Here is a 26,048-nt window from a genome sequence, read left to right as displayed (position 1 = left end):
TTCCCTCCCTCTACGATAACTCTGTGTTCTCTTTTTCTTATCCTCACTTCAGTTGCTAAGCTCATCCACCTGAATCCTCTCTATTTATAGCCAATAAGATCGATCTTAACCTAACCTCATCCCAATTTCTGCTAAGAATCTTAAAGAAACAGTTACTTAACCCCTCTGTATAATCGTGCCCGTCCTGAACCACTACTAAAGAAAAACGAAGAACCACCCATGAATGTATACAGCCATCTATTTCTACCAACAATATCGTACAATCAATACATTTCTGTGAATAAAAACATCCACCAACATTACGAAATGCATCAAAATTAAAAACATAATAAAGAAGTGAATCCACAATAAAAACAGGATTTAAATTTCCAAAATTACGAGTGCTCCTTCTCTTTTTGCTAGTTGAAATCTGGAATTGCATGAAATTCCTCTGAATATGCCCATTATACGTGCTGCCCTCGTAGTGATCATTCTTTTGTTGCCTTTCTAAAAGTGGCATTCTCTAAATTTTAACTTAAAATCCGACTTTACCACTATAGAGATTTTTACATTACAATTTCTCACACACGAAACACGAAATGTGTATCGTCTCATTCACATTTATTAAATATAATATGCAAACTGTCATGCACTCACCTGACCCCAACTGTAGAGATGACACTGCTAGACCTCCTATCCCACCTGAGGACAATGCAGATCCAGGAACTGAAACACAAGAGTCCATAATGCTCCTCTAGGGGGTTGGGATAAAGTAAAAGAAGAGAGACTTGCATTACTAGATCTACTCAGCAGCTGTGTGAAACTGCGTAACAGGATTTGTCACTTCTAAGACCATCTATGTTTGCGAAGTAGTTGTGCACTGGGCCAGAACCTCTGGCATTGTGATGATGTAATGCACTGAAAATAAGAGGAAGCAGTTACCTTCAGTGCACTAACAAGTCTTTACATACAATAAACATGCATTGAATTTAGTGACACAGAAATACCAACATCACAGATTGGAGTGGGACACTCCTAGAAAGAAACTTGAAATACAGTTTGCAGTTATTGGCACTCCGCAAGATACACTCAAGGTAGAGATTGAAGTGACGTACACTCAAAACACAGATTGGGGTACAAGGTTAATGTGTAGTTCAAAGATTCTGAAGTGCTTTCTCTTGGCACTACAGTTCATCAAAGAAACACAGGACTAAAGTCTTGTGCAGTGACAAATCTAGCATCAAGGTTGTAGGGAGGGTCTGGAGTGTAAACACACAAGAAGCGCTGGAGTAAATAAGAGAGGAAATGGAAGAAAAGTCTATGGTCTTTGAAGATGAGGATACTCAGTCCTGTTTACTGTAGGAGGTTTAGTGCTCACTAACCTGCCATCAAGTAATGAGCCAGTTCTTCAACTTGTCTGTAGTTCGAAGAAGAACTCGAAGCCTTGACTCAGGAGACGCGATGGAGCAGGGACCACGGGAACCACCGGTTTGGATGGATTTTAAGGAGATCTGAGTGATTGTTAGTTCCGGCAGGATTCTTTAGGTGAGTGGAAAGGGTGAAGCTTGTTCTGCAGGAAGTAAGGCAAACCCACTTTTCAGGTTTAGTTGGGGTTGAAGACTTGATGGATGTAGCTAGATCATGTGCAGCACATGGAGCACACGGCTGTCTGGAAGGTTCTTGAACCATGGGAAAACATGTTAGTACACGCTTTATGACCTTACAGAAATGGCAGGTGCAACTTGTTGCTAGGAACCTAATATCAGGAAATGATGTATCGTTCTCACTCGAATGAGCATAGTGGAAAACAACACCAAGGCCCCAGTAACAGTGAGGGCAAGGCATTTTACCGCTGATTTTAAAACGGTACATGCAAAGAGATTCCTGGGGGAGAGGACAAAGCTACATACAGAAACTGTTCCAACACTAATTTGTAAGTCCTTTCACAAACATGAGATCTGGTAACACATCTATGGTGTTACTTTACAGGTTCCTCCAGGTCACAGAGGAAATCTACTGAAGAGAAGGGATCTCCATTCTGGTTCAGCCTTGAACAGTCACTGACGTCACCATCATTTCTCCAAGTGGTCAGAATAATTCAGAAAGTGCTCTCTTTAGGTTTGTATATTGGAATATTGTACAGAGACATATCATAAGATATAAGTAGGGTGCTCTAAATATTGTTTTCGAAAATATGAACCCACTGGATGGAAATTTTCTACCAACTCCAGTAGAGTGATAGTTTTGTAGCTTGGTATTTCAAATGATATTTATGTCAGATGGTATTCTGATGACAACGTTCTGGTACCGCATTTCTTTAAGAAGCTGGGGCTTTTGAATTTCAAAGTGACGAGGCCCTGCCGTCTATAATGCATACCCGACTCATGTTGAAAAGGATTTAGAACAAGCTTTTTTTTTAAATCCTCCCCCCAAGGAGGGCACTGACCCCGCCATTTCACAAGGTGTCCCTGAGTACCAAATCCAAGAAGTATTACTATTACAATGAGTATTACTTCACTTTAGCCGATGACTACCGTGAACTGTCAACAATGTCAGTGGACGTATCACAGGTTTAGCTCTTTCCAAAATTCTGATATAAATTAATTAGATGTACGTGCCTGTGGCATACCAACAAAATGTTTTAATAGCCACAGTCTTACTTTAAGAGTTGGTACTGTTTTCATAGGGTATTGTGGTTCCTGCACACTATCAAAGACATTTCTCTAGACCTGAAGATGTGTTGGAAAGGGCATGTGAATATTACATTTGCATCTATCATCACTGCAGTGGAATATTACCTTGGCAGTTTTGCATGTCATACTGGAAATTTGGAGTTACTGCACAAACATTACTTGCATTTACTACAATCATGATGGGATTTTGCCCCAGTGCTTATTCAGCCATGCTTACGAATTGCATTTAGTGCTGCTGTGGATATGCTTTGGTACTGAATCTTTGGTATAGTTATTTCTCCTCCTTTTTTCCTCATTCTTTGGGTGCGGCATTCTGCAGCATGCATAAAAAGAGAAAAAAGCCTCAAAGGATTTTTTTATGTATCAATCCTGGCTGCAACGCAGGCACCATTGCACATAGTCTGCCAGGACAGGAACGCACCTAATAATGTTAAATACGGGTAATTCCTGCCTTCTCCCTGCTTTAAGTGGTGGTGATGGGTTAAATCTGAGCGGGGAACACAAAGAGATAGAAGTGGGTTGGGAGGTCTGGCGGGCAGGATTGCTTCTGGGTACAAAGCATGCTCTTTTTTGTGAAGTAGAGATGTTGCTCGTTCCCTCGTGGAGTTGGTAAGGGGTGGGTGGTGAGGGCCAGGCTTAGCTAATGCCAACAGTTCCTGCTAGGAAAACCCATGGTATGGTGTTTTTGGACCTGGTATCCTGGGTCTGGAAAAATGGACAACTCGCAGTATAGCAGAGCAGTTATCCCCCCAAAGAAACTTCTCCACCATATTTGCAATGACGGCCACAGTATAGTATTTAAGTTGGTATTAATAGGGATGAGATGCCGGAAGTTAATAAAGCCATACTAGGACATCACTACTACAGCTACTACACGCACCGCAGTTATTACATATGTAGATAGTGCACTTGGAGATGGGGCATAGCCATTTGAAAGTTACACGATAAGTTAATGCATGGCATATTATGGTGGCCTACGGAAGGTTGTAGCAGACATGTAGCAATGAGATTAATGTGAGCATCCTAGGGCCCTGATTACAAAGGGCTCGGTTAGCTATAAGTGTGGTAACGCCTGCTGCTGTAGATATGGTAATTAGGAGTTTGGTAGTTAGCACTGCACCCCATGCTGAATTTGTTTTTTAAAGACCAACACCTGTATGTTATTCTCCTTTTTAGGGGTCAAACTCCTAAGTGGGAGTTATATATCAGACCCTATAAATTCTGACTCAGTGGAGTCACATTGTACTAGGTCTGATATATATCGGCCCATACAGCGGACCACTTGTAAGGAGGACCTAGGTAGGATAATGCACTGGGGGTTGTAATGGCACATAGGTTACTGCCGGAGTTTACGCGAAGCATTTGCAGGGCTGCACTGGGCGATGCCTCAGACATGCCCTGGCCACTGATCGCACAGCACGATTCTTGGCACAGAGACGCTGGGTTTTGATGGCCACTTAGAAGCCCTTTAACTAAACCTCCTTTTGGTTTATTCTGAGATTCCGAATTCAAATGTGGCTGAGTCCACAGCATCCTTGTTAATCAAGTTCCTCCCCAGAGTGAAAGGGCACCAAGAACCAAAGTTTAATAACATACATTAGCAGTGGTATCTGATATTAATAGCACCGTTCGCCACCCAGGCTGACTGCAGCGGGCATGGACCGAGGACTCCTTCTTTTCTGGGAGGCGTTGCTCCTACTTGCAAACAGAAAATAAACGCAGCCTCCGGGGCAGAAGTGCCAATAAAAGTGAAATTTTGATTAAATAATAGATATGTGTTGGGAAGCCCTTCTTTGTACTGTGTGATTAAGAAAGATAAGTAGACAACCTTACAGCCATAATGATAATAATCAGAGCAACACATAAAGTGTAGAATATGAAACTGGAAAGGCCATTATTAACCTTTCCGTGGGATATTTTATTTGTGCTTTTTTACGTTATGGACAAAATGAACAGGACTGCAGCCTTTGCAGTTGCCAACTGCTTTTAGTCTAACAGCAACATTTTGTTGTCTGCGAAATTCGGATCAGAGAATTCCAAAAATGGTTTAAGATTTCTTCATTTGTTAGTCAGTTAAACTGTGCTTGTAATATATTTCTATAATATTTTTAATTCATACTCAAAGCAAGAATTGGTAGTCATCGACGTGTCACACCGCTCTGTTTTTTAATAACATGTTCCGCCTTCTGAGAGAAATTAAAGAAATCATTCATACGGCCTGTTCCCTTCGCCAAGATAGTTACAGGCAAGATTTTTTACTATACCCAGTTGAGGAGGCTCTTTGCTGGTTGCAGATAGTCGTGTGTTTGGACATGAAAGTGCCATGCCACAAAGGATAATATTCATAATCCCAGCTATGGAAGCATAAGACTAGAAGGTGACAGGAATCAGAGGCTAAATACTCTGGCTTTGGAACTTTGACTCACAAGTCATAGGGTCATACGTATCAAGCACTAATGTGTTTGCAAACACCGAAATTCGCTGAATTTCGGCATTTGCAAACGCATTAGTGCTAAATGGTGTGCATGAAAGAAAACTGCGTGCAAAATAAGGAATCGCAAAATTTGCGATTCCTTATTTTGCTATTTAATGTAAGGAATCACACATTTTGCGATTCCTTAAACGCAATGTAAGAAGCAAAAAAAAATCAAATTGGCCTTAAGGAATCGCAAATTACCACCAACTTCAAGTTGGTGGTAATTTGCGAATTCCTTGAAAAATTCACTTTTTTGCATTTTTCAAAGTGCAATGTGAAGCACATACATGCCATTAGGGCATGTATGTGCGCCACATGTGCACCCATGCTAATTTCAGGGGTGCAACAGGGTGTCCTTTGTACACCCCTGCACCCTTGAAATTATTCTCAATTTGCGATTCTCAAATTACGAATCGCAAATTGAGAATAACTTCCTATTCATTTCTATGGGCCTCCTGGCCCATGGATATTAATGGCAAAGTATTCCTTAATTGCGATTCGCAATTTGCGAATCGCAATTAAGGAATACTAAGAAATCGCTAAAAAATTGTGATTTTGTACATACATCCCTAATTGTGATTCTCAAATAGCGATTTCTAAAAAATCGCTATTTGAGAATCGCAAATCAGGTTGTTGATACATATGGCCGTTAGTTCCTTATATGCTACACATAGGAGTGCTTAGAACAAATAAGCCCTAATCGTACTCACTATAGGAACACTTCATATTTAGATATGAGGAAAAAATTAACTGCTGGCTGTGGGTGAGAAAAAACACTCTTCTAGTTTTGCCGTGCCTCAAGGTTCAAGTGTTGCATCAAAACCAACTTGCATAGCTGAGAACTTGGCAATTGCCGTTTGATTTGGAGTTTTTCTTCTTCACCTTCTAGAAACACTAAAGGTTGGATGCAGCCTTCCAAGTTCCAGCATTGCCCAGCACTCCCCCGATCATTAGTAACGGTATGCCAAGGCTATTGTAAAATTGCTTTCAAACTGTGGTCTTTTCTGGTAATGCGATTTCCGGGAAGAAAAAAAAATTAAAAATCGACTAAGGCCTACAAAAGTGCGAAAACCACAAATTACAAGCCATTAAAAATCAGTCCACTAGTCTCTATCTCAAGACTGTGAAAGGACAGACTGAATTATAGCCACTCTCTGAAATCTTCCCACTGGTTGTTAGAGAAAGCGCAAACTCAAATGTAACACGATCTTTACCATGCTCAAGACCTAATTGGAAAAACCCTCCCCTAATCTGCATAGCCAGATGCTTAAACCAAATTCTGGCTGCTACACCCGACATACTGGACCCCGGCCAAACTAGCCGCAATAGGAATAAGACGATCAAGACAATCCTAAACAACTGGAAAGACACAGGGAAGGCATCTTTTAAGATATGGTTCAACTGGATCACCTTCCTACGGGGAGCGGACACCATAACAGCAAACCAAACAACAACGACCCACACAAATTGCAGAGGCGGGCCCCGTAGGGGCTCAGGAGCCGGCGCCATAACCGGCAGCGAGCCCCCACCAAAGCAGTCAAAATGGGGGCCGGAAGCGGCGAGCCGAGCAAGGAGAAGACGGCGGGAATACGGGGTCTCCCCAGAGACGCGAGGGAGCCCCCATTTGGCGCGCAGCCCGCCCCCCTCTTCCCCCCCCCTCACCTGGTTGCCGGCCGCACCGCGCGGCCAATGGGGTGGCAGGCGTGGTTTGAAACCCCCAATGAGGGTGTGCCTTAGGAACAAGATAGGCCTTGGGGGGGGGCATATAAGCGCTGCTCCCCCAGGGATACTCCTATGTCCAGGAGCGGGGGAGCAGCACGGCGAAAACAATCTTGAATCCGGAAGTAGCGAAGAGGACACCACCGTGCTGCTGCAAGGGATCGACCCGGGACGAGCGGACGCAAAGACACACGAGGCAGCCCCTGACGAGAGGAACCACCACCAGAGCCTGCACGGCGCGGTGAACACGGAGGGCGTCTGCCTCGCATGACCCGGCGAGCGGAGGGAAGACACTGACACGACCGGAGCCTGCCCGGTGTGCCGACCTCCCCAACGGCTAGAGCACCACAACCGGAGCCCACCCGGTGTGCCGCCCGGCTCGTACGCTTAGCCGAAGTGACCCGGCCGACAAGTAGAAAAAGACCGCAACTGGAGCCTACCCGGGACGGCCTGAGGAAGGAGAAGGAGAACCGGAGCCCACCCGGCAGCCACAGGACAGGCGCTTACCCCGGGGGGACCTCGGCGGCGACTGCACGGCAGCGGAGGTAATGCCTGTCGTGTGGTCCTAATACGGGCTAGAGTCCGCCCGACACCTAAGGGACAGGCGCGTGCATCAGGGGGCCTCGGCGGCAGCTGCATGGCATCGGAGCGGTAGACTGCCGGTCCGCCCCCAAGCTTCCCCGGAGCCAAGTCCAGGAAGTCAGGCAGCAGCGTCCACACGGGCGCAGAGGAAAGCGGCAGGCGCCCCCTGGTGGCGGAAGGCAACATTGCAGGCACAAATCGAGGCCTAGGAAATAAGCCTCGGACTGCTTAAAAGGGACAGCTTTTTGGTGCATATATCAACGGCGGCTGCACCCCGCTACCACTTATCGACCAGCAGGTGGGCTCGGCGCGCAACGACTGGGATCAGCAACCCCCCGCCCAACACATAAGTGGCACGAAATTGGGGCAGAAGGCGACCCGACCAAGAAAATGCCACAGAAAGGCGGCGCACGCAAAGGCCAAGATGACCTGAGTGACCTGCTCAGGAGGGTGCGCGCGGCATCAGAAAAGCACGGCGAGGGGTGGTTGCAGGAACAGCTGGGCCGTGAGACGGGTGAAGGCACAAGCAAAGACGGAGCTACCAAGCCACCCGCAGCCAAAAGGAGCAAGAGGGCGCCGGCAAAGTTGGCAGACGCAGCGCCCCCATCAAAGACACCAAAGCGGACCCGACCAACTGCAGCCAGCACGGCGATGGCGGGAACGGACAAGGACACCAGCGACACGCCGACCAATGGTGAGCATATTAGCGCAATCATTCAGGAATGCTGCAAAGCGATGGCGCCGCTGTTATTACAAGGGTTAAGCGGGCAGACTGCCAGGGCGCAGGCCGGCAGGGTGGAAGGGCTGGGGCAGCCCGAGGGAGCGCCAATAGAGCAGTGCAGGGAGGCCGTGGGGGCCCCATGGTTCCTACTCCCCCCGGGGTCAGAGCGCCAACAACAGATAGGGGAACAATCCTCAGCCGCCCCGGGGAGGGAGGGGGGATCACCCACAGTAGCATGGGGTAGCCCCCCACCCCCGACCAGGCCACCCCTGACAACTGACACAACAGGAACCTACGCAAGGCCATCGCCAGGACCCGCAGCGCTGACCACCAGGGCAACAGGATTGGCCAGTCTCATTCCCCTAGCAGTAAAAGAACGAATATGGCGCAAAGAGTTCATAGATATATTCTCACTCCTGGAGATACAGTTAGAGGGGCTAGATCTTACCACATGCGACAAAAAGTAGGAAGACAGGAGGGAGAGGAGAAGGGAGCGGAAGGAGCGCACATTCGATAATTGGCTAGACGCCTTTCGCATTATGGCATGCATAATAGTCGAGAAGTTCCCTCACTGCGCGGCTGACTTATGGCTGTACGAAGCAAACATTCATAATGCACAGCGGCAGTTCCAGGGGGACTCTTGGTTGGAATACGACAAGGGTTTCAGACTGAAAATGCAAACACACCCCGAAATGGAGTGGAATGAAGAGGACGTCTCAGGATACATACACAAGATGATGGTAGCGAAGGACGCTAGGTCCTGCGGAGGGAGGGCCGAGCACACCTATAGAGGGTCCTTTCAAAGAGGGAAAGGGAGGCCGTTTCAAAAACACAAACACTTTAACTCAGGGGAAGGAGCGCAGGGACACGGCCCTCCGGCCATATGCTGGAAATTCGAGACCAACGAGTGCACATTCGGGGCAGCGTGTAGATTCTCACACACGTGTTCAGCATGCGGGGGAGGACACTCGGCAGCAAGCTGCAGGCGCAGAGAGACCACCAAAAGGGACAAAAAAGATAGTAAAAAGCAGTGAGGTGCACGGGGGTGACCACGAGGACAGAGCGCGTCTGGGTACCCCCCTCCTCGCATGGTCCCCCGTCAACACACAACGATTGCGCGCGCTAGCCAACAGATATCACAACAAGACCGACGCGGACACACTAGTACAAGGTTTTGAGACAGGTTTCACGATACCTTTCGAAGGCCCACCCCCCCAGCTGTGACAGGAATTTAAAGTCAGCACTGCAGCACCCTGAAGTGGTGACAAAAAAGATAGAAAAGGAGAGGCTGCTAGGCAGAATCGAAGGCCCCCTCCCAGCTTCGGCTAGGGTAGGTCTAGTTACATCACCATTAGGGGTGGTGCCCAAAAAAGAGAAAGGGCAGTTTAGGCTGATCCACCACCTGTCATTTCCGGAGGGACGGTCGGTAAATGATGGAATTAAGGCGGAGGTGTGCTCAGTGACGTACTCCACAATAGATGACGCTATTGATCTAATAAGGGCCACAGGTAGGGGCACACTTATGGCAAAGGCGGACATTGAGTCAGCGTTCCGCCTCCTCCCGGTACATCCTGATAGCTTTCACCTGTTAGGCTTCCAGTGGGAGGGACAGTACTATCGTGACAAAGCGATGCCAATGGGCTGTTCAGTGTCCTGTGCCTACTTCGAGCTATTTTAGAACAAAAACAATGTTGTACCCCAGGATAATTTTCTCTCACAACTTTTGAGAATACAAGCAAGGGAAAAGAACCTATTGTTTGTATGGGTTATTTTATTTAAACCCTTTAGACAATTAATTGTTAAATCATTTTTAAAGACATTTTAAGGTAGAGAAAAGACACTACTTACACACATTTACACTATTTACACTATCATACGAGCAATTCTATACACAAGACAATATATACAAATGAATTCACAATTATAGGCAAGCTTCTTTTACAATAAGAAAAACAACAATTCTGTTTACACAAAAAAATTAATCTTTGTGAAAGATTCAACTTATTAGAAAGCCCAACCAGGGTCAAAACAACAGGGAAAGGCAACAGAAAAATCACTTTTTACTCAGCAATCAGTCACAGTTAACAAATTACTATTAATTTTGTTTAATCAAAAAATGCCTATTCGCCGTTATGCCGACGCGTTTCAAATCTGGGAGAAGTCACAGATTCTCTTCAGGGCTCTGTCAGTGTGGAATTCTATAAAAATAAATGACGCTTGATTTAGCCACTATTTACAAAGATTGAAAACCTTCCCCTAAAGCACAGGGGCAGAAGTCACAGAATTTTACCTGTTCATGTGGGTAACGCGGTCCCGCGTTCCAATGATTCAAATAAAGAGGGGTCTTTTGTTATGCAGGGATTCTGTTAAAGGATTACAACAAAGGATTTAGTACCAAGCGTCTCAGAGACATGCAGGTAGGTGGTCTCATGATTTAAAGCACACAATCCGTACCTTAGAATGTTTAAACGGGGGCACCACTAGTTATTTTCTCCAGAAGTGGTTCATCCGCTGTATGCCTATTTGCACAGCCGCCTGCAAAGCAACAGACATTGCGCTTACTTGATGGCCACTCGCTTGTGCTAGATTGAACTAAAGCGGTTTGCCTAGCTGTTAGCGTACCTGAGTATCTTTGTGGAGGGCAGTGGGGGATTTCACAATTGTAACTGACTCTCGCAGATGGGCCAGTGAGCCTCCGCGGTGTCTCGCTGCGTGCTTCAATCTCGCTTGGATCTGAAAAAGTTATATTTGAATTGTAAAAGCGCGAAGGGGCTACTTGTCTAACATACTACAGGAGACGCGCTGACACTCACCTCTCTTTCCAACCACATATCAGGAAATGCGAACTCATTGGTGGAAAGCCACCATGTGAGGCTGTTACTTCATAGCTAATCCGCCGCTAAGCATTGTGGACTTTGTAGTTAACCAGATACTTCAAGTTCATAGGCGGGATATCTCTGATAAAGAGTTGAGCCCCGTTTGGGTACTATTAAATTTTAGTATCAAATACGCTTCTTTTCGCAAAAATTACTTAGGAAAGACGAGGTAGTCCTTCCAGGTAGCGAGCCAAACAATCACTCACAAAACATTCTAAGGTACGGATTGTGTGCTTTAAATCATGAGACCACCTACCTGCATGTCTCTGAGACGCTTGGTACTAAATCCTTTGTTGTAATCCTTTAACAGAATCCCTGCATAACAAAAGGCCCCTCTTTATTTGAATCATTGGAACGCGGGACCGCGTTACCCACATGAACAGGTAAAATTCTGTGACTTCTGCCCCTGTGCTTTAGGGGAAGGTTTTCAATCTTTGTAAATAGTGGCTAAATCAAGCTTCCTTTATCTTTATAGAATTCCACACTGACAGAGCCCTGAAGAGAATCTGTGACTTCTCCCAGATTTGAAACGCGTCGGCATAACGGCGAATAGGCATTTTTTGATTAAACAAAATTAATAGTAATTTGTTAACTGTGACTGATTGCTGAGTAAAAAGTGATTTTTCTGTTGCCTTTCCCTGTTGTTTTGACCCTGGTTGGGCTTTCTAATAAGTTGAATCTTTCACAAAGATTAATTTTTTTGTGTAAACAGAATTGTTGTTTTTCTTATTGTAAAAGAAGCTTGCCTATAATTGTGAATTCATTTGTATATATTGTCTTGTGTATAGAATTGCTTGTATGATAGTGTAAATAGTGTAAATGTGTGTAAGTAGTGTCTTTTCTCTACCTTAAAATGTCTTTAAAAATGATTTAACAATTAATTGTCTAAAGGGTTTAAATAAAATAACCCATACAAACAATAGGTTCTTTTCCCTTGCTTGTATTCTCAAAAGTTGTGAGAGAAAATTATCCTGGGGTACAACATTGTTTTTGTTCTATTATATTACGGTCCAGTTGAACCCCTGTCCCAGGACCAAACTCCGTTTCTTTACAAATTCTAGAGCGAGTGCACACTCGCGAGAGTTTTAAGGGCATTGAATTTTTTATGTTTTGTGAGTGATTGTTTGGCTCGCTACCTGGAAGGACTACCTCGTCTTTCCTAAGTAATGGGCGAGAAGGACACTTTGTCTTTTTCGGAAAATCACATTAAGAATTTACTAGCCACATCCCCCTTTGCAGAAGTCACTCTGAGCTCTTCAGCTCAGCAACAGAATGAAACCGAAAAATTAACTAGGCTCCGAAAGAAACAGATTCGCACGGAACTTCATGGCCATTTTCTCCTGAAGCACCTAAGGGGTGGGACCATCCCGTGGGGGCTCCAGGTGAAAAATGTCCCAGTCATTTTTACTGAGGATGCAGACTATAAAAAGGGCTTTAGCTGCATAAACACTAAGTGCAGCAGGGACCTTATGGTCCACACCATCGAAACCGCCCAAAGAATATGCGCGAAAGAACTACAAGAGATTGAGGAACTTACCACAGCCATCAGAGACAACCAGGTGGTATCGGATTCTAAAGCACTTTTAGAAAAAATCGACAAAGAGATCCAATCCTTCAAAGACAATACAATCAATAACAAGACAGCACAGTACGAAAGGGACTCTAAATCCTTTACATTAGAAAGAGCATACCCCTTCCTAAAAGACGATTTCTACTCCCAACCAGAATCTAGAGGAGCACTTTCAAATTTTCAAGGTAGATCGCGAAATAGATATAAAACTTTTTCAGAAACCTCGTCCTCTGAGTCATCTAGTTCAGACTCAAGAGGAGGGAAGAAACAAACTCCTTTTTTAGACAAAGGCCAGCAGTCAAAGGTAAGGTTCAAACCACAATGGGAAATGCGAACCCGGAGGAATTACTACAAGTCGTAGAAAATCCGTCCACCGTAGTTAACTTATCAACTCGGGCATTGTCAAAAGATGAAGAGTCTGTGTTAAACTTGGGGCTCAAATTTGTTCCAACTAGACGCACAGACTTCACCAAAATAAAACTTGAGACATTAGAATTTTGCCGCAAAATCCGTCTCAAAGCGTTTTTTGCCAACCAACCTCCAAGTAGCAATATGGAGACGACGGGACTTAGGAATAAATCCACTTTCATACCCACCCAGAATGTGCCTAAGCAAGTACTTGCATTCGAACAAATTCTTTTGTCATCAATTAATAAATTGGAACATCAGCAGAAATTTGTGAAACCCAACATCACGAAGGGACAACGGACAGCATTAAAAAACCTTAAGGAAGATCCCTCATTGGTGATAAAGCAGGCTGACAAGGGCGGTGCCGTTGTCATCTGGCCTAGAGATAAATACTTAGCTGAAGGTTGTTCGCATGTAAACAACCGAGATTGGTACCGGAAATTGTCGGAAGACCCCTTACAGCAAATTCAATCTTTGATTGCTGATGTTGTGCAAACCGGCAAAGACAGTGGTTTCTTAGGCCCCAAGGAAACTGAGTTTTTAATCAAAAAGTTTCCTAGAACCCCAGTGGCATATTTTCTGCCCAAAATTCATAAAAATTCGTCGGATCCCCCCGGAAGACCAATTGTTTCGGGGTGCGACTCGTGCCTCGAGCCGCTATCCAAATTCGTGGACTTCTTTTTGAAGCCTTTTGTGACTGAAGTTAAGGCATACCTACGGGACACAACGGATTTTCTGTCAAAAGTAGAGGGAACTGTGTTTAATGATACAGTACAATTAATGGTGACAATGGACGTTACGTCCCTTTACACTCAAATACCCCAAGAGGAGGCACTTGAGGTGATTGAACTCTATTTGGAATCCAGAGAGAGACCCCACAAAGTCCCCACATCCTTCATACTGCGATTGGCAGAGATCACTCTGAAAAAGAACTATTTTCGTTTTAATGACGACTTCTACATGCAGGTTAAGGGCACCGCGATGGGGTGCCCTTATGCTCCTGAAATGGCCGTTCTTTACATGGCGGAATATGAAAAAAGATTCATAGAGACAAACAACCCCTACTCACAAAATATAATGCATTGGTACCGGTACATCGACGACGTGTGGCTCCTGTGGCAGGGGAGCCCCGCCGACTTGAGTACCTTTCACCAATGGATAAATTCGAGACACCGTGACATACAATTCTCACTAGACTCAAGCAATGTCAAAATGACCTTTCTTGATGTGGAAATGAGTAATGTGGGAGGCGTTTTGAAATCATCCTTATACAGGAAGAAAACGGATAAAAATACCATCCTTCATTATGGCAGTTCGCATCCAAGAAACTTGAGGGCGAACTTGCCTTATGGACAACTCCTGAGAATTCGGCGAAATTGTTCAGAAATTGACCAATTTGAGGAACATGGCCAACAGTTTTGCGATGAATTGGTAAAACGAGGTTACCCAAGTAAATTACTAAAACATTCGTTTAAGAGGGCTCGTTACACACCACGAGAATGTCTCTTCGAGATAAAACAGAAGCGTGAACTTGAAAGCTTAGTTTGCGTGACCACGTTTTGTGCGGAAACTCACAAAATTCGACAGATGGTTCTGAAACATTGGCATCTGTTAGAAGAATTGGAAATGCCATTCCCCCGTCCTATATTTGCTTTTAAAAAAAACCAGAACATTGGCCAACAATTAGTTCGCGCAGACATTAGAATACCAAAACCAAAAAGCGACTTATTGTCTAAATGGGGACTCAAACCAATCGAGGGCCACCACAGATGTGGCAATTGTATCGCTTGCGATACAACGATCGAAGGGAAAACTTTCTGCCACACTACCACAACGTGGACCCATTCAAACTTCACAAACTGCAGAACCAAAAACGTGGTTTACGCGATCATTTGCCCTTGTTCAAAGATTTACATAGGTAAAACAAACCAACAGGCCAACACACGCATGACGCAACATAGGTCACGCATTAAAAACAGAGTACTCACAGCGCCCCTTGTCCAACATTTTATCGATCAAAATCATGGGGAAAATGAGTTCAAGGGGACTGTGCTGTTCAACTTGAACCAAACTAATTTGAGTGGAAGCAGCGATCAAATGCTTTTGCGAAAAGAAGCGTATTTGATACTAAAATTTAATAGTACCCAAACGGGGCTCAACTCTTTATCAGAGATATCCCGCCTATGAACTTGAAGTATCTGGTTAACTACAAAGTCCACAATGCTTAGCGGCGGATTAGCTATGAAGTAACAGCCTCACATGGTGGCTTTCCACCAATGAGTTCGCATTTCCTGATATGTGGTTGGAAAGAGAGGTGAGTGTCAGCGCGTCTCCTGTAGTATGTTAGACAAGTAGCCCCTTCGCGCTTTTACAATTCAAATATAACTTTTTCAGATCCAAGCGAGATTGAAGCACGCAGCGAGACACCGCGGAGGCTCACTGGCCCATCTGCGAGAGTCAGTTACAATTGTGAAATCCCCCACTGCCCTCCACAAAGATACTCAGGTACGCTAACAGCTAGGCAAACCGCTTTAGTTCTATCTAGCACAAGCGAGTGGCCATCAAGTAAGCGCAATGTCTGTTGCTTTGCAGGCGGCTGTGCAAATAGGCATACAGCGGATGAACCACTTCTGGAGAAAATAACTAGTGGTGCCCCCGTTTAAACATTCTAAGGTACGGATTGTGTGCTTTAAATCATGAGACCACCTACCTGCATGTCTCTGAGACGCTTGGTACTAAATCCTTTGTTGTAATCCTTTAACAGAATCCCTGCATAACAAAAGGCCCCTCTTTATTTGAATCATTGGAACGCGGGACCGCGTTACCCACATGAACAGGTAAAATTCTGTGACTTCTGCCCCTGTGCTTTAGGGGAAGGTTTTCAATCTTTGTAAATAGTGGCTAAATCAAGCTTCCTTTATCTTTATAGAATTCCACACTGACAGAGCCCTGAAGAGAATCTGTGACTTCTCCCAGATTTGAAACGCGTCGGCATAACGGCGAATAGGCATTTTTTGATTAAACAAAATTAATAGTAATTTGTTAACTGTGACTGATTGCTGAGTAAAAAGTGATTTTTCTGTTGTCTTTCCCTGTTGTTTTGACCCTGGTTGGGCTTTCTAATAAGTTGAATCTTTCACAAAGATAAATTTTTTTGTGTAAACAGAATTGTTGTTTTTCTTATTGTAAAAGAAGCTTGCCTATAATTGTGAATTCATTTGTATATATTGTCTTGTGTATAGAATTGCTTGTATGATAGTGTAAATAGTGTAAATGTGTGTAAGTAGTGTCTTTTCTCTACCTTAAAATGTCTTTAAAAATGATTTAACAATTAATTGTCTAAAGGGTTTAAATAAAATAACCCATACAAACAATAGGTTCTTTTCCCTTGCTTGTATTCTCAAAAGTTGTCAGAGAAAATTATCCTGGGGTACAACATTGTTTTTGTTCTATTATATTACGGTCCAGTTGAACCCCTGTCCCAGGACCAAACTCCGTTTCTTTACAAATACTTCGAGCTATTTAGCACATTCGTGGAGTGGGCGTTGCATGACCACCACCCAGAAGGCGGCAAGCTGCATTACTTAGACGACTTCCTGTTCACTGGGCCAGCAGATTCCGACGTGTGCCGGGACACCCTAGGGGCATTCACCGAGCTGGCAGCGGAATTAGGGATCCCCCTGTCCAAAGAGAAAACCGAGGGGCCCACAACGAAGATCACGTTCCTGGGAATAGAATTAGACTCCGTCTCAGGCACGTCCAGGCTCCCCCCAGACAAGATAGAGGATTTCAGGAGAGATATACAGGGACTGCTAGGGCGGAACAAAGCCACTCTGAGGGAGTTGCAGCAACTGATCGGGAAACTGAATTTCACCACCAGGGTGATCCCGGCGGGCAAAGTGTTCGCGAGAAGATTGACAAAACTCACATGCGGGCTCACACACAAGCACCACCGGGTGCGACTGGGGGCCGAGGTGAAAAGGGACCTGGTAGTATGGGACACCTTCCTAGCTGATTTTAACGGGGTCCTCATCTGGAGGGAAGGCTGGCTGACAAGCAGACAGATCGAATTGTACACAGATGCGTCAGGGAGCAGAGGATTTGGCGCGCTCTTGCGGGGCAAGTGGTGCGCGGGTCAGTGGCCCGACAGCTGGCACAGACAAGGCGTGACAGGCAACATAACATTCCTGGAACTGTTCCCAATTGTAGTGGCCCTAGTGATTTGGAAGGAAGACCTAAAGAACATGAAACTGACCCTATGGTCAGACAACAAGGGAGTAGTGCAAGCGATCAACTGGGGGTCGGCCAGGTGCCCAGACACACTGAGACTAATGCGCCGTCTGGTTACATTACAGTTGGAAGGCAACATAGACCTGCGAGCAAGGCACGTGCCAGGGGTGGAGAACGAGATAGCCGACGCCCTATCCCGCGGCAAGATGAACAGATTCAGGGAGCTGGCTCCCAGGGCAGACACAAACATGACCCCCTTCCCACACCAGCTATGAAATCTGGCAAGGCAGACCTCTCAGAGCTGATCACCCAGGCACTGGCCCCCGGCGCAGCAAGACGATACACGAAATACCTAGCAACGGTGTTAAGAATTGGAAGCATTCAATCAGTGGCCTGCCCGAGCGAGACACACAGGGCAGCCGAGCTTTTTATAAGCTGGGCATACAAAAACGGCAGGTCAAGGTCATGGACACAAGCCCACTTGGCGGCGGTCATACACTATGCAAAGTTGGAGACGGGTCACAACCCGTTGGCATCACATTACATCAAGACCGCCATGAAGGGCTGGAGGAGGAAGGAGGAGAAGAAGGCAGACACAAGGCCACCAATAGACTTCAACAGACTAGGGGCGCTGCTACGGGCATTAGTTCACGTGGCGGCAGGCGAATACGAACAGGTGCTCTTCAAGGCGGCATTCACCACAGCCTTCTTTGGGGCGTTCCGCATCAGCGAACTCGTAGCCCCAGCAAGGGGGGGCCTAGCCGAGCGATGCCTGCAGGCCAGCGACGTATCCCCGGGAGCGGGCAGGGTAGAGCTGTTGCTGCGCAAATCCAAGACGGACCAGGCAGGCAGAGGGGCCACAGTTACTCTGCACTGCATCCAGAACCATGACCTCTGCGCAGTTTGCCGCCTCCTAGCCTTCATGGCAATTCGCCCAGCAGGCGACGGCCCCCTGTTCATACACGGGGACGGGTCACACTTGAGTAAATTTCAATTTGTAGCAGTTATGCGGATGGCCCTCAGCAAAGCGGGCTTGCCCCCGGGGGCCTTTGGGTCACACTCATTCCGGATAGGGGGGGGCCACGACCGCTGCCCAACACGGGATGCCGGCAGCAGGCATACAAGCACTAGGGAGGTGGCGCTCGCGCGCATACAAGACATATGTGAGGCCACAGCTACTGTGACGTGAAGTAAGACAGCGCAGGATTTACTTGAAGGTGACCGTTCCCCCCCTTTCTAATCCCACCAACAGGGAACAGACCCCACCTGGTATGGGTAGTGGGCCACTCCTTCGTCAAGCGGATGGGGGCATGGTGGAGGAACAGGGGACGCGGACTCAAGGCCAGGCCGAAACACACGTGCATCCGCTGGTTTGGCCAGTCGGGCATGCGCTGGGGGCAGCTGACAGCGGCCCTCAAGGAACTGAGGGAGGAGGCGGGGCGCCTCCCGGACGTTCTGATCATCCACCTCGGGGGGAACGACCTGGCCAGCTTGGGGCGGAGGGCCCTGCTAATCGGAATACAAAATGATCTGGTGGAGACAGCCAGGACATGCGGGCAGGCGACGATAATATGGTCCGAAGTCATCAGCAGACGAGAATGGAGAGGCGCGAAGTCTTACAAGGGGGTAGAGAACTCAAGGAAGAAGCTGAACCTCACAGTAAGCAAGTTCTGCAGGGCGAACGGCCTGGGCTCAATCAGACATGGGCTAATACACACAGGGCGGCCGGAATATTATGCGGCCGATGGGGTACACCTATCCGATGAGGGGATGGAGATCTTTTGGAACAACCTGTGGGGCGCCATGGTGCTAGCCGGTTGCCAATGACAGAAGGGGCATTGGGGGGAGCCGCAGGAAGACGGCGGCCTCCCTGTCGGCGTGGCGAAGGGCTACGCTGAGAACGGTTGGTATAGAGGCACACCGGAGGGCGGTGCGCCAGAATAGGTCCACTCACCTTCTGATGCCGCACGGCTGGGTGAGATGGCCTAAGGACAGCGGCTCTGGGATGCCTCACGGCTGGGCAACATGGCGACGAAGGGAAGGGGGAATATGCAGAGACGGCGCTCGCAGCCCAGCCCCCGCCGGATGGCAGGGCACAACAGGTCGGAAAGGTAGCGAGGCAGCCTAACTCTGGGACAATGGATATCCCCTTCCCGCGCAGAGGAAGCGCAAAGAAATCCAACCAACAGAAAAACCGCCCCAGAAGGGGCAAGAGACAATGGCAAGGAATGTATAAGGACATAACATGCAAATGCAAGTGATACCTGATGCAAGTGATACGATACCTGTTTTTCTTGTAACCCTAATAAACTGCGGCCAATAAATGACCACCACAGTGAGAAGGTGTATTGGCATTCTTGGCGGGACGGGGAGACAAGGAAAGTTACTTAGGATCACTGCGGGAGTGGGGCAGAGTGGGCAGGTTATTGCAGAGGCGGGCCCCGTAGGGGCTCAGGAGCCGGCGCCATAACCGGCAGCGAGCCCCCACCAAAGCAGTCAAAATGGGGGCCGGAAGCGGCGAGCCGAGCAAGGAGAAGACGGCGGGAATACGGGGTCTCCCCAGAGACGCGAGGGAGCCCCCATTTGGCGTGCAGCCCGCCCCCCCCCCTTCCTCCCCCCTCACCTGGTTTCCGGCCGCACCGCGCGGCCAATGGGGGGGCAGGCGTGGTTTGAAACCCCCAATGAGGGGGTGCCTTAGGAACAAGATAGGCCGTGGGGGGGGGCATATAAGCGCTGCTCCCCCAGGGATACTCCTATGTCCAGGAGCGGGGGAGCAGCACGGCGAAAACAATCTTGACCCACACCTTAGGAACAGCATTGTCGCAGGGCTGTGATAGGGAAAGGGCGTGGCGAAGGGCTACGCTGAGAACGGTTGGTACAGAGGCACACCGGAGGGCGGTGCGCCAGAATAGGTCCACTCACCTTCTGATGCCGCACGGCTGGGTGAGATGGCCTAAGGACAACGGCTCTGGGATGCCTCACGGCTGGGCAACATGGCGACGAAGGGAAGGAGGAATATGCAGAGACGGCACTCGCAGCCCAGCCCCCGCCGGATGGCAGGGCACAACAGGTCGGAAAGGTAGCGAGGCAGCCTAACTCTGGGACAATGGATATCCCCTTCCCGCGCAGAGGAAGCGCAAAGAAATCCAACCAACAGAAAAACCGCCCAAGAAGGGGCAAGAGACAATGGCAAGGAATGTATAAGGACATAACATGCAAATGCAAGTGATACCTGATGCAAGTGGTACGATACCTGTTTTTCTTGTAACCCTAATAAACTGCGGCCAATAAATGACCACCACAGTGAGAAGGTGCATTGGCATTCTTGGCGGGATGGGGAGACAAGGAAAGTTACTTAGGATCACTGCGGGAGTGGGGCAGAGTGGGCAGGTTATGCAGAATTGTGGCTAACCCTGGACAACTACCTATCCTCACACAAGCCCCCCTAGACTAGCACCCAAGTGGCACACAATCTTCCCACACAGTCAAGGTAGCCTGACCAAGGACACTTTTTAGCGCGCACTAGTGAACCTCCATCTCTCACTCCCTTTCTTTTCTCCCTTTCCTACCTTTAATTCCAGTCTCCTAGGGGCGAATCCCCGACCCACGGACAACGTCGCATATGACATACGAATGCAACACGCACGCTCCTACAAAAGCTGTATGTAACCTTACCGGCACATAAATGTCTGTACAACTGCTTTTCCCTCCCTGGGAGACCATGACGTTATACATGTATACTGTACCTCGTAAATACCTAAATAAAACTATTGGAAATAAAAAATTTAAAAAATCCCATCTAGATCTGGCTTTATAATCACATTTGTGCCAGAAAACCTCAAATGGAAAAACATGGCAGCAGACCCTTTGGAATTCTAGGCCTTCTTCTTTGGAACACATTTGATCAATCACTGAGGACTCAGTCCACCCATGTTTCGCAACAGGTCCGCTTCAGGCTTGCTTTCAGAGTCTGCAGAACTCCTGTTTGCTGTCCCTATGGGGACTAGCACGACTAGTGTACGTAAGTGGCAAGAGATGACGAATAAGAGTAATTAATACATAAATAATAAAGGATAACTGTCTTTCCCACAAGTGGCGATCATCAGGTAAAAAAATATCACTTTTTTTCACACTATTCTGCTTTCTGCCAAGACGTTTTTTTAACTATAAACAAACTTGGGTACAAGAAACAGGGAAGCTCTTTTGTCGCAACCATTACTATTCTAGCAGGAGCATTCTGAAAATAAGATGCTGTACATAATACAGTAGTGTGTGGTGTCTGACTGAGATCAACTTCCAGAAATCACAATCGGATGGAGGAGAGAGATGTAATTTGGACAGTACTAGACAACACCCTGTACAGTTGACTTTTACATATTTACACTCCACATATGTAACAATGAAAGTTCAGGCGTTCATGTGCAAAAATGTTTCATTTAATTACATGATTGGTACAAGTAACTACATGCTCCACTATGAGCTTACTTCCCCTGCTGTACTCCAGCATCCATTGGCTTCTCAACTGCTAGTGACAGAACGTTTAGGCGTCTTAACTTAACTGTGGGAAATGTATCCTTTTTGCACTGATCACATCCATTTTTTGACTGCTGCTGATGGTCACTGACTCTGAACGTGCCCTGGGCTCTGCTAACCAGGGCCAGGACAAGTGCTCTGTCTTCCAGAGGTATATGGTAATTGGTATCATTCTAATTGGCAACGACAACCTACCTGTGAGCTCCTAGTCTATGGTAGGGCATGAAGGCTTGGAGACACAAGTGGACTTATTGCACTTAAGGGATGTTGAACCTGACCCTTTCTGCAGGGTCACCCCCAAACGTTTTTGCCTTCTTCCTCCAGTTTTTTTACCTCGTTTTTGTTGGTTTTAGGACACTGCTAACCAGTGCTAAAGTGCATGTGCTCTCTACTTAAACATGGTAACATTGCCTTATCCACAATTAGTATTTTTAATTTACTTGTAAGTACCTAATAAAGCGCGCTAAATGTGCCCAGGGCATTTAAATTAAGTGCAACCCGTCAGCCTGCAGCACCGATTGTTCCACCACTTTAATAGCCCTTTAAACATGTTTCAGGCCTGCCATTCCAGAGCCTGTGAGTGCAGTTTTATACTGCCATGTCGACCTGGCAAGTTAACCCTCTTGCCCGGTTCAAAGTTTCTCTTTTAATACATTTAGGTCACCCCTAAAGTAGGCCTTGGACAGCCCCAAGGGCAGGGAGCAGTGTATTTATAAGTTTTACATGTCCAGATAGCTAAAAACTCTTACATATGTTTCCCTTTTGCAAGGCCTATCTCTTTCATAGGTTACCATTAGGATTACCTTATTACACTTTATAAGTGTAATTTCCAATTGGGAAAACATAGATATTTCGAGATTGGTGTCTCTGGGCTCACAATTTAAAAATCACAACGTATGGTAAAGTTGTATTTTAATTTGCAAGTCTGAAAATGCCACTTTTAGAAAGTTGCCATTTTCTTACTTTAACCATTCTAGACACTGCCTATTTCCGAATACACGTCTGAGGTAGGTGACAGCTGGGATTTATGCATTCCCTCTAGACAGCCACACAAAAAGAGAGCTTAGGTGTGCCTACTGGGACTGTTCTGTCTTAATGGGCCATCACCAAACTGATGGACCATACTGAGCACGATGGTAAGGAGAAGCCAACACTTGCACTTGAATAGAGTTGTGCCTGTCCCCACACAGAGAGCTGCATACCCCCCCCCCCCGTAGTGAGTCTGGAGGCTGTGCAGGAAGGGCAGTGACCTTGTGCATTCAAAGGCCTCTCTTTGAAGTCTCTCCCACTTCAAAGCCACAACTGGGATAAGTAATGGACCCCTGACTCAGCACATTTCTAGACCTGAGGACAGGAAAATGACTGCTGTGCTGCTGAAAGAACTGTCACTCTACTGGACTTTGCTGGACTCCTGCTGTGCTGTGCCTGCTGCCCTCCTTGCCTGGGAGTGAGACGGACTAGACCTACATCTTTGCATCTACAGAACCAAAGTGACTCCAAGGGTTTGCTGGCTTGCAACCTGTTCTGAAGTCTCAGGGACATCAAATACTTAATTCAACCCTGCTATAGCCCCAGGACCCTGCCAACTTAGTGTCCTGCCCTGCCAAGTGGTGCCAAACCACTCCTGGGCTGTGGAAGTGGTTTTCCTGCCTGCCTCTGCTAAAACCCCTTGTTGATTGACTTTAAGCCAGTCTAAACTGATGCATTTCTGTCAATGTCAACGCATCGCTGCTTTGAGGACATCACAGCGCCGTCAGTGGGCCAAATGCTTCGCCTGCCTCACAAGGGGTTCAATGATAATGCATTTCCCAACTGCATGACTCAGAACCAATGCATCACCCAAGGGTCAAGACCGACGTGTCGCCTCCGAATGCTCCTCGCTTCTTGCTCCTCATTGTCAATGCTTCCTTCATGAAGTAACTGTTTGCAGCGGGCCCTGCATGGCCCCTGTATCCGACCCGTGCTCCATCGTGGTTGGCCTGGCTTTTCAGTTTTGACGGGGTCCAGTGCAACCAGATAGCCCCATTTAGCACTTTATGTTTCTAAACACCTATTTGAAGATATTCTTTAAAGAATCCTAACTCTGCTTCTAAATATTCGTTTTTTGTTGTTTTGGTCCTGTTTTGGTCATTAAATTAAGCTCTATTTTTCTAACCTGGTGTGTATTATTTTTGTGTGGAGTTTTCACTGTTTTGCTGTTTTAAGTGGTGCATAAATAATTTACACATTGCCTCTTACGTTTAGCCTGACTGCTCTGTGCCAAGCTACCAGAGGGTGAACACAGGTTCATTTAGGGTGTGTATCTGACTTACCCTGACTAGTATTGTGGTCACTACGTGGGCAGGGTGCATACCTCTGCCAACTAAAGACCCATTTTCTAACAAGGGTACACTGATCTGGTGTTTGGTGTCATTTTAAAGTCAGTCCTGCCTTGCAGCTTGGTTTTGAGATAAAAGTTTATCCAAATTCAACATTAGGTTTAAAAGTACTACCAAAGTCCAAAACTACATTTTAATTATTCATACATCACCCCTAAGGTCTGGCCTAGGTGCCCCAAGAGTAAGTTGCATAGTTATAAATAACAGGGGAAGTATAAAAGATGTTTTATATGCCCTGGTAAGGAAAAAGAGACAAAGCTTTTTCCCTATGGTAGCGTTGCTAGCCCCATAGGATAACATGGGGGAAGACTTTATTAAAATTAATAAAGTCTATCTTTGCTTTAGAGTTAGCTAGCAATATCATTCAACATATCAAATTAATGGTCACATTTAATCAAACACTTTGCCAAGGTTATATTTAATGTAACCATAACTGAAAAGTAGTTTTAACACACACTATCCTTAAGTTACTTAAAGCAGCCCTGTTGCAGCCTTTTCCGATTGGCCAGCCTTTGATAGCCTGAGCCAAGCTGCTCGTTGAAAAGGTGTGAAATTGAAAAGTCCTGGGCTGAAACGATACAGCAATTTGGTGGGAGGAGATTTGCTTTCTGAAGAAGCCAGGGAAAGGAAGGGTACTGGGGAGATAAGCTGGACTTCAAAGGCAGGTTTACAGATGTCATAGGACTCAGAACCTCATTTCCTTTATTCCCATCCAGATGGGAGCCCCCCTAATTAGACTAGGAGAGGGTCTGGAAGGACAGTGTAGTCAGATGCTGGCCACACCTTTGGATTGGGTTGCACAGACACACTCACAAAGGAGAGATTTTCCTCATTTTGATTTTTGAGAACAGTGCACTCTGAGTCAAAAATATGCCACCCTTTGTAGGAAGTGGTCATAGCAGAGGTAGGTAACTTTACCTCTATTGGTTGGGGTGCCCCCTCTTGCTCTGGGAGAGCTACAGGTGCTCCTCGGAACACTGCCTGAGACATCAGAAGAAGAAAGACTGCTGGAACCTTGGAGAGCACCCCAGAAGGCTTGCACTCAGAAATACTGCACCTGATGCACTCACACAGCTCCCCAAAGAAATGATTGTGCCTGGATTACAGGCAATGGAGAGGACTACCTGATCAGCAACAGTTGCAACGGAGCTGGAAGAAGTCACCTGTGAGGCCAAAGAGAGGATCACCCCAGCTGACCAGTTGCAACTGTAACTTTTCCTAGGCTGGGTAGGTGCATTGTGGGAAATTGAGACCTAGCCAATAAGAGGCAATCCAAAGTCTCTGAATCCTTGGCTGGAGCTACTGGACCCTTGTTTTCCACAAAGGAACCAAGAAACTACAAAATTGGAAAGTTTGGGAACTTTCAACAATTTTTTTCCAGAAATGCTCCAGGAGAAGACATGCTTGATGTTGAGAGTCAAGCTGCTGGCATTGACTTGCTCATCGGAATGACCTTGCTGGTTCATCCCGCTGAAAAGTTCCAGGTGGAGCTCAATGCGATGTCGAGAGGTAAGCCATTGATAGCCGCTTCAAGACCATCCTCGCTGTCAACACTGAGGATTCAACGCCCGTCCTTTCACCGAGATGGCAAGCTACAGCAGGCTGCTGTTGTTGACTTGTATTTTGGATATGATAAACCCGAGGACCTAACCACAGTCCATTGGTAGGTCTCTAAGAAAAAGGCTAAGTCTGAAGGGAAACGTTTGACCGAGACATACCACTCATTTTATCCGACCCATACTCCATTGTGTCGGCCTAAAACATTTACTATGTCCCGGTCCAGCATAACCAGATAGCCTTGAGTGGTGCTTTAAGCTTTTTGGCAGTAGGACACACAACTTTGGATTTAATCTTTGAAAATTCAGATCCCTGGTTCCCTAAAT

Source organism: Lissotriton vulgaris, chromosome 9, assembly GCF_964263255.1.
Source record: "Lissotriton vulgaris chromosome 9, aLisVul1.2, whole genome shotgun sequence".
Taxonomy (NCBI): domain Eukaryota; kingdom Metazoa; phylum Chordata; class Amphibia; order Caudata; family Salamandridae; genus Lissotriton; species Lissotriton vulgaris.
Note: the sequence above shows the minus strand (reverse complement) of the source record.